Raw genomic sequence first — 6,358 nt, 5'->3', positions numbered from 1 at the left:
TTGTCAAAGCTATGGAGTAGACAAAACACAATTTTTTCCTCAGTAAATCTAACTCTCCTCATTTCTATGAAAAGAAAACTCAGATCTGAAAGAAACACAGGTTTCAGTGGCACCAAAAACCCTCTAGCCCTGGAAATGCAGATTCCTGTCAGGATCTGTGTCTGGGTTATTGAGCTGTGAACTGCTTGTTCCCACATTTCCAGGAAAACACCACAGCCACAGAGCACATCCTGCCACAGCACTGGGGATCCCATGCCTCAGCCCTCAACTGGAATTTTGGATTTCCTACAATTCCCTAACCTCACTCAGAAAGAAGATTTTCTCCACACACATCTCTCTTCAGCTGTGTCTTTCTGGCTGAATCAAGGGACTGCATTTTTACACATCAACAAAATTATCACCATGTGACCCTTACGTGGCAGAATCCCCCAGATCTCTTAGAAAGCACAGACAGGCCAAACTTAGTTCCTCTTGCACAACTGCTTTCTGTTTTACTGTATATTTTAAAGAAAAAAGGGAACACTCACAATTCAAAAATAGAAGTTGTAGCTGAGGAACACTGAAGCCCCTTTGTTAAGTGGGATTTATCCAACCATTTGCCTTGGGTTTCAATCTCCCTTGTGGGCTGACAACATCTTGGTTTGATAATTATGAATTTTTTCACATTTATTCTTCTTTAAAGCCATGGTGTCTATATCTGTTAAAACACTGGAACCAAAATTCAAGGTGGAAAATACCTTCATAGAATCTGTAAAGCTTCCCAGATAACATAATCAGATTTCATAGACAGTTTTCCTTATAGAGATATGTTTTGTAAGTTGTCCTTTCTAAGATGTTTAGGTAAGAACTGGAATTCAAAGTTAGCAAAGTTCATTTCCAGGCAATTATGAGCCCAAAAATAAAGGTGGAAAATAAAATTAAAAAATTCTTTAGCTCACAAAAGCTGCTTCTAACCCAATATTTTTAAAAATGGACTACTAATCTGGTGAAAGAAAAGTCAGTTCTAATCTGTCTTTTTCAAAAACTGTTAAATTTAAGAACAACATCCCCCATATCACCACTGACTCTTGTGAATGTAATTCTATTCCATTGCCCTGCCTTGAAAAATCTGACAACCCAGAAACACCTCCTATGGAATTGTGTTTTATTAATTTTGAACCATCTCACCAGCGAAAGAGAAATAAAACATAAACCAGCATGACAAATTCTAACACTGCATATTTTTTAAAAAGTAGAATAAATCTCTATTTGATTATTCAGAGAAATATATTTGGTGTAAGAACAAAGCTACATCTCAACATTCAAACATGTCCACAAGCAAAGTATGATTGAATATGAATTGTAATGAAGTACATGAAATTAGCTGTGAAAATGTTGGGCCAAGAAGATTTCAGGACAGAGCACTGAAACCACAAACTGCTCCTATTCTTGTAGCTGGTTACATTAGAGAGTCATTACAGAAACTGGAATGGAAAGCATTTTTGGTTTTCCAGAAGTAATCTGCTCTTTGACCACTTCCTCAGCAACATTTTAAAGACAAGGAAGGCAGCTCAAAACACAAACTGCAGTTCCTCCTTCACTGGCAGTTTCTTATCCTGTTTCCCCAGGCACAAATGAGACAACAGACAGTGACTTGAAGTAAATTTCAAATATTTGCTACTGTTCCAACACATTTTTGTTTAAAAGGAGAAAACCACATGAGAAACTTCATGCCCAGTTTCCTGACCTTTTAAATTAATCACATCAGTCTTTCCAGCCCTAGTGGGCTTAATTTGGGAAATGTGAGTTGAAAAAAACACTCTTAGAATGAATAACCTAGTTTTTTTTCCATTCCACATGTTTAGCTTAAAATAAAAAATAGTCTACCTGCAGGAAACCATGCTATCATTGTACAGTTCAAACTTAATTAAAAGAGAGAAGAAAGAAGAAAAGAAAGAAAAAAGAAGGAAGAAGGAAGAAGAAAGAAGAAGCAACTTCACAGTATTAAGAGAAGACAATACATGAAAATGGATGCTACTTAATCAGTCAAACTCCAAGTCTTTTCTTCAGCTTCTCTTAAATCTTTGGCCTTCATTGGATGGTTGAAATTCAAAATCAGGTCACAAAGCAGTAGCTGGCTTTCCACTGAAATTCAAAGGGCAGTGTATCAGCATGGTGTTTATTGAATGACAGTGAGTGCTAATCTACAGACAGCACTGTTTTAGTGTTCATCTACCAATTCACTCAGTTGCCTGTTTCACTTGCCTCAGGATGGTTACATTCACTTGGTGTCAGCATGTTAGTAATATTTGCATTAGAAGGCTCTCAGTGTTCCTAGAAAGGAATGACTGATCACCTAGCAGGTGTTTGCCATGCTTAACTAACACGATTCTATTGCTCTCTAACTGCTGCTCCATTAATTTTTCAAAACACAAGAGCAAAGCTATTGCTTCATTACATTAAAACCCAGTTCTCTGACACAGAAAACCAGGCCATTCCAACTGTAGACTCTTAGAAGAGTGTCTCACACAGTTTTGTGTTTAAATGGATTGTCAAATCAGAATTACCATTTATTTTCTTCAACTCGTTGGACATTGTGTCAACATTTTTAATTGCAGCCTCAAGGTTAAACTGCCCATCAGAATTTTTGATCACCTGTATGAAATAGGAACAAAACATGACTAGCAAGGTATATATGATTCATAAACTCATTGATACAGATAATCATAACACTCATGACATTTTTAATTTCATTTTCTTAAACAATATTTCACTAAAACTTCCCCCAGTATCCACTTAGACATAGCAAATTACAGCTCTGGAAGGCAAGCACTAAACACTCAAGGCTAGGGGTTTTTTTCCTGTCACGTTTTTCTTATAGAAACAACTGGAGTGAAATTAATCATGTTTATGAATTCTTCTCCTCATCATTTTTCATGTTTGTTTTTGACCAAGCTTTTCTTACAGAATCAAAAATTAACCGAGAATAATCATTCAGCCACAAGATGGAGCTGCAGTGACATTAACGTGACCAACACACCTGGTCACTATTAACACTGTGTTAATGAACCTGCCAAAACATGCCCCAAACCATTTTTAATTAGTTTATAATCAATATCGCCTTGTCTACTTTAGAAGTCATTCTCCCTGCATTTAACATTTAATTAAAAACCAATCAAAATCTAGACACAATTAAGACTATTAACTATTTGAAATGAAGAATAATTTGAAATTTCCAGTGTGTACTACACTCCTCTTAAGGAATTTTTTCCTTATGAAAAATTTCAAAGAGAAGTGTACATAGCACAATTTCTGGCTTTAGTTATAAGCTCACTGCTTATCATTCAGAAATTCTAAACTTTTGGTGATTAAAAAACTCTGGGTCATTAATAAATAATCTTCCCTATGTAGAAAATCTCAGCACATTAAGAAGCATGACCAAAAATATTAACATACATTTAACATAGATTCTTTGTCTGAGTCTCTTTTCCCTTCAGTCAGTGGCTTTATGCTGAGTTCATCAGTCATGGCTGAGGCTTCTAAAAAGACAACTCCAAATTAATAAGGATTAGGAAGTATAAAACACATAAATGGAAATATCTCACATACAATACATAATAAATTTTAAAATATAACAGCTAGATATTAGTTTCATTAGGGTTATTTGAAAGTAGAGTCTAAGAGCTCAAACGGTTTTAATTCTTCTGAGGAAGAATCAAAAGCTTGGATTTTGTTTATTTTACTTTCTTTAGGGACAGTGTTTCAGAATTTTTTTCAGGAGTTCAAGGTGGAATTACTAACAGTGAGTAAGTGTATGAGTAATGGTGATAAAGAATTTCTCAAACATACTCCTGTACTTTTTAAACTGAACACTTTCTGAGAGATCTAAAAAGGCATTGCAATTGGTTTCTGACATCAACTTCTGGAAGGAAAATCTAAAGCAAACACAAAAAAGTGTAGACTGTCTATGGTGGTGCCATAGACAGTCACATTATGATCTGAGTTTTTTTAAGAGCCTCTAAAACACTCTTTTGGCACTGTCTGCTGGTCAGTAACAGAGCTGAGATTAAATACCAGATCCCTGGGTTTGTTCTTCCCCCATTCCTCCTGCTCGTCTCTCCTCACACGTCAGGACACCTCTGGGCCAGCTGAAGTGTGTGACAGTCACTGGAGAGCTGCTTCAACCCTAAAAAAGCGAGGGAAAAAAGGGGAGGAGGGTTATTTCACCCTCAGAGGGGTGTGTTTTCAGAAGGGATGCAATGACATGAGGCAGAGAGTGCTCAGCTCTGGGGCAGTGTGTCCCCTTTGAGTGTCCTCCAAAAAGGTCTCAGGGAGGGCACAGCTCCTTCGGGCTCCTGTGGGTCACTGCCCTGCACAGGAGCCAGTCCCCCAAAACTCCAAATTGAGCTGAACTATGGTTTATGTTGGAGGGCACCACAGATGCAACCTGGTCCTGCTCCCTGCCATGGCAGGGACACCTTCCAGTGGCCCAGGTTGCTCCAAGCCCTGGCCAAGCTGGCCTGGAGCACTGGCAGGCAGCAGGAGCCCTTTCCCCAGCAGTGAGGACATGCTCTGGCCAAGTAAACGTGTCCCCCTTTGAGTGTCCTCCAAAAAGGCCACAAGGAGGGCACAGCTCCTTTGGGCTCCTCTGGGTCACTGCCCTGCACAGGGTCAACCCTGCACAGGAGCCAATTCCCCAAAACTCCAAATTGAGCTGAACTATGGTTTATGTTGGAGGGCACCATAGATGCAACCTGGTCCTTCTCCCTGCCATGGCAGGGACACCTTCCAGTGGCCCAGGTTGCTCCAAGCCCAGGCCAAGCTGGCCTGGAGCACTGGCAGGGAGAAGGAGCACAGCCCTTTCCCCAGCAGCGAGGGCAGGCTGCTAGCTCAGCCAGGCTGGGCTGGTCTCTCCCTGCAGATCCCCCAGGGGCAGCCCCAGGGCCTCTCTCAGCAAGGAAAGCCCCATGTGTGTCCCTCTCCCAGCACATCAGAGGTCAGTGGGTGGCAAGTGCCTGGGAGGATTCACAATTTTACGAGTTGGTGGTAAAAAGTAATTGCAAATGTGCAAGAGCTGAAGAAGAAATGGAGAGGAGAGGACTGAGGCATCAGCAGGGGGTGGTGGATGGGGAATGAATTTCCTAATAGGGAAAGAATTTCTTTGAGGCCCTGCCTGTGGAGAGCTTACTGCATGTGCAGCAACTAATTTATACAAGTCAGCTCCTTTTGGTCATCAATTCAAGTTCACATGGAGTAAAGTAAGTTATACTATCTGAGCAAAGCTTAATAGTGAACCTGAATTGAAGGAAGCCAAGAGGGGCACTTTGCTAGACAGATTTATCCATTTAGACCATGCTCAGTGTTAATTTAGCAATGACCACTGCCCTCAGAAGCACATACCTGACTTGAGTTGGAATCAACAAAAGCTGCTAACTAATGACCTGGGCTTGGGAGCCGCTCATTTCTTGCCCAGTCTGTGCTGTAGTACTTAAAGCCAGGGACACCAAGCAGGGGAATGGCTGTCAGCACTTTTCTTTAATTTACTGGAACCACTTTTCCTGCTGCTCAGCATTCATCTGTATTTTGAACTTGTTTTTTTGGCACCAGTGGAGAAGGAATAACCAGTACCTCAGAGGAGAGTGGAATTACTTGGATGTGCAGCAGAGAACAGATGGACAGTGTGTGCTTGGGATGTGCTTTCATGCTATTTCTTCTTTAAAACAAAGCCCTCTAAATGTATTGGTTTATGACTGAATTGGAACTCAGAACAGCATTTTCTGGTATGGCACAATTAAACTGTGATTCAAAGAGAAAACATGGTATGCTGTATACATTGTGGGCTTTCTGGAGATGAGAAATGCAGAGCAGGAAACCCTTCTCACATGCACTAATTCCTGTACTACAGCCTTTCAGTTTACAACCTCCTGCCAGCACCCCAGTGCAAACAAGTTAACTGTGCCCCTTCTGTGGTCTCTAAGGAAAAAGCCCAACTGAAGCTGCTGATTTTGCTGGTAAAATACAAAATAGAGCTGCGTACAGACGAACATAAAAGGTGATTTTATATATCCTCTAAATATAAAAGAACCTACAAAAGTTTATATAAATATAGATACAAAAAAAGAAAAATGGTATCCTAGCAAGGTCCTGAAAATATTCATGTCAGTAGAAGGAGCAGTTATTTCCTTCACTAACCTGTAAAGCAAAATGCTTCAACTGATAAACCCTGTTTTTCTGTTAGTTTAATTTCTAAATGTGGATGTTTTTTTGACATTGTATAAATAATCATTCCCATTGCACTTAAATTTCTCTGTATAAGGAAAAATAGGTTATTGTAATGACCAGAAAAATTAGATTCATGATATGTACAATAAACTGAGTT

General features: G+C 39.7%; 1 long non-coding RNA gene across 1 annotated transcript in view; it reads right to left on the bottom strand.

Moving 5' to 3' along the window:
* Window positions 1–1,070: 1,070 nt before the first annotated feature.
* The window catches only part of LOC113459967 (uncharacterized), a 63,460-nt gene continuing 58,172 nt past the window's right edge, over window positions 1,071–6,358 (bottom strand). Inside the window, exons 4-7 of the long non-coding RNA XR_012582791.1 lie at window positions 4,054–4,165; window positions 3,436–3,518; window positions 2,547–2,634; window positions 1,071–2,124 (exon numbers count right to left, since the gene is read on the bottom strand). This is a non-coding gene — a long non-coding RNA (uncharacterized LOC113459967). The remainder of the gene's footprint in view (window positions 2,125–2,546; window positions 2,635–3,435; window positions 3,519–4,053; window positions 4,166–6,358) is intronic.

The sequence above is a fragment of the Zonotrichia albicollis genome, chromosome 15, assembly GCF_047830755.1.
Source record: "Zonotrichia albicollis isolate bZonAlb1 chromosome 15, bZonAlb1.hap1, whole genome shotgun sequence".
Lineage (NCBI taxonomy): Eukaryota > Metazoa > Chordata > Aves > Passeriformes > Passerellidae > Zonotrichia > Zonotrichia albicollis.
The sequence above is the reverse complement of the archived record's forward strand: the minus strand, read 5'-3'. Positions and strand labels throughout refer to the sequence as shown.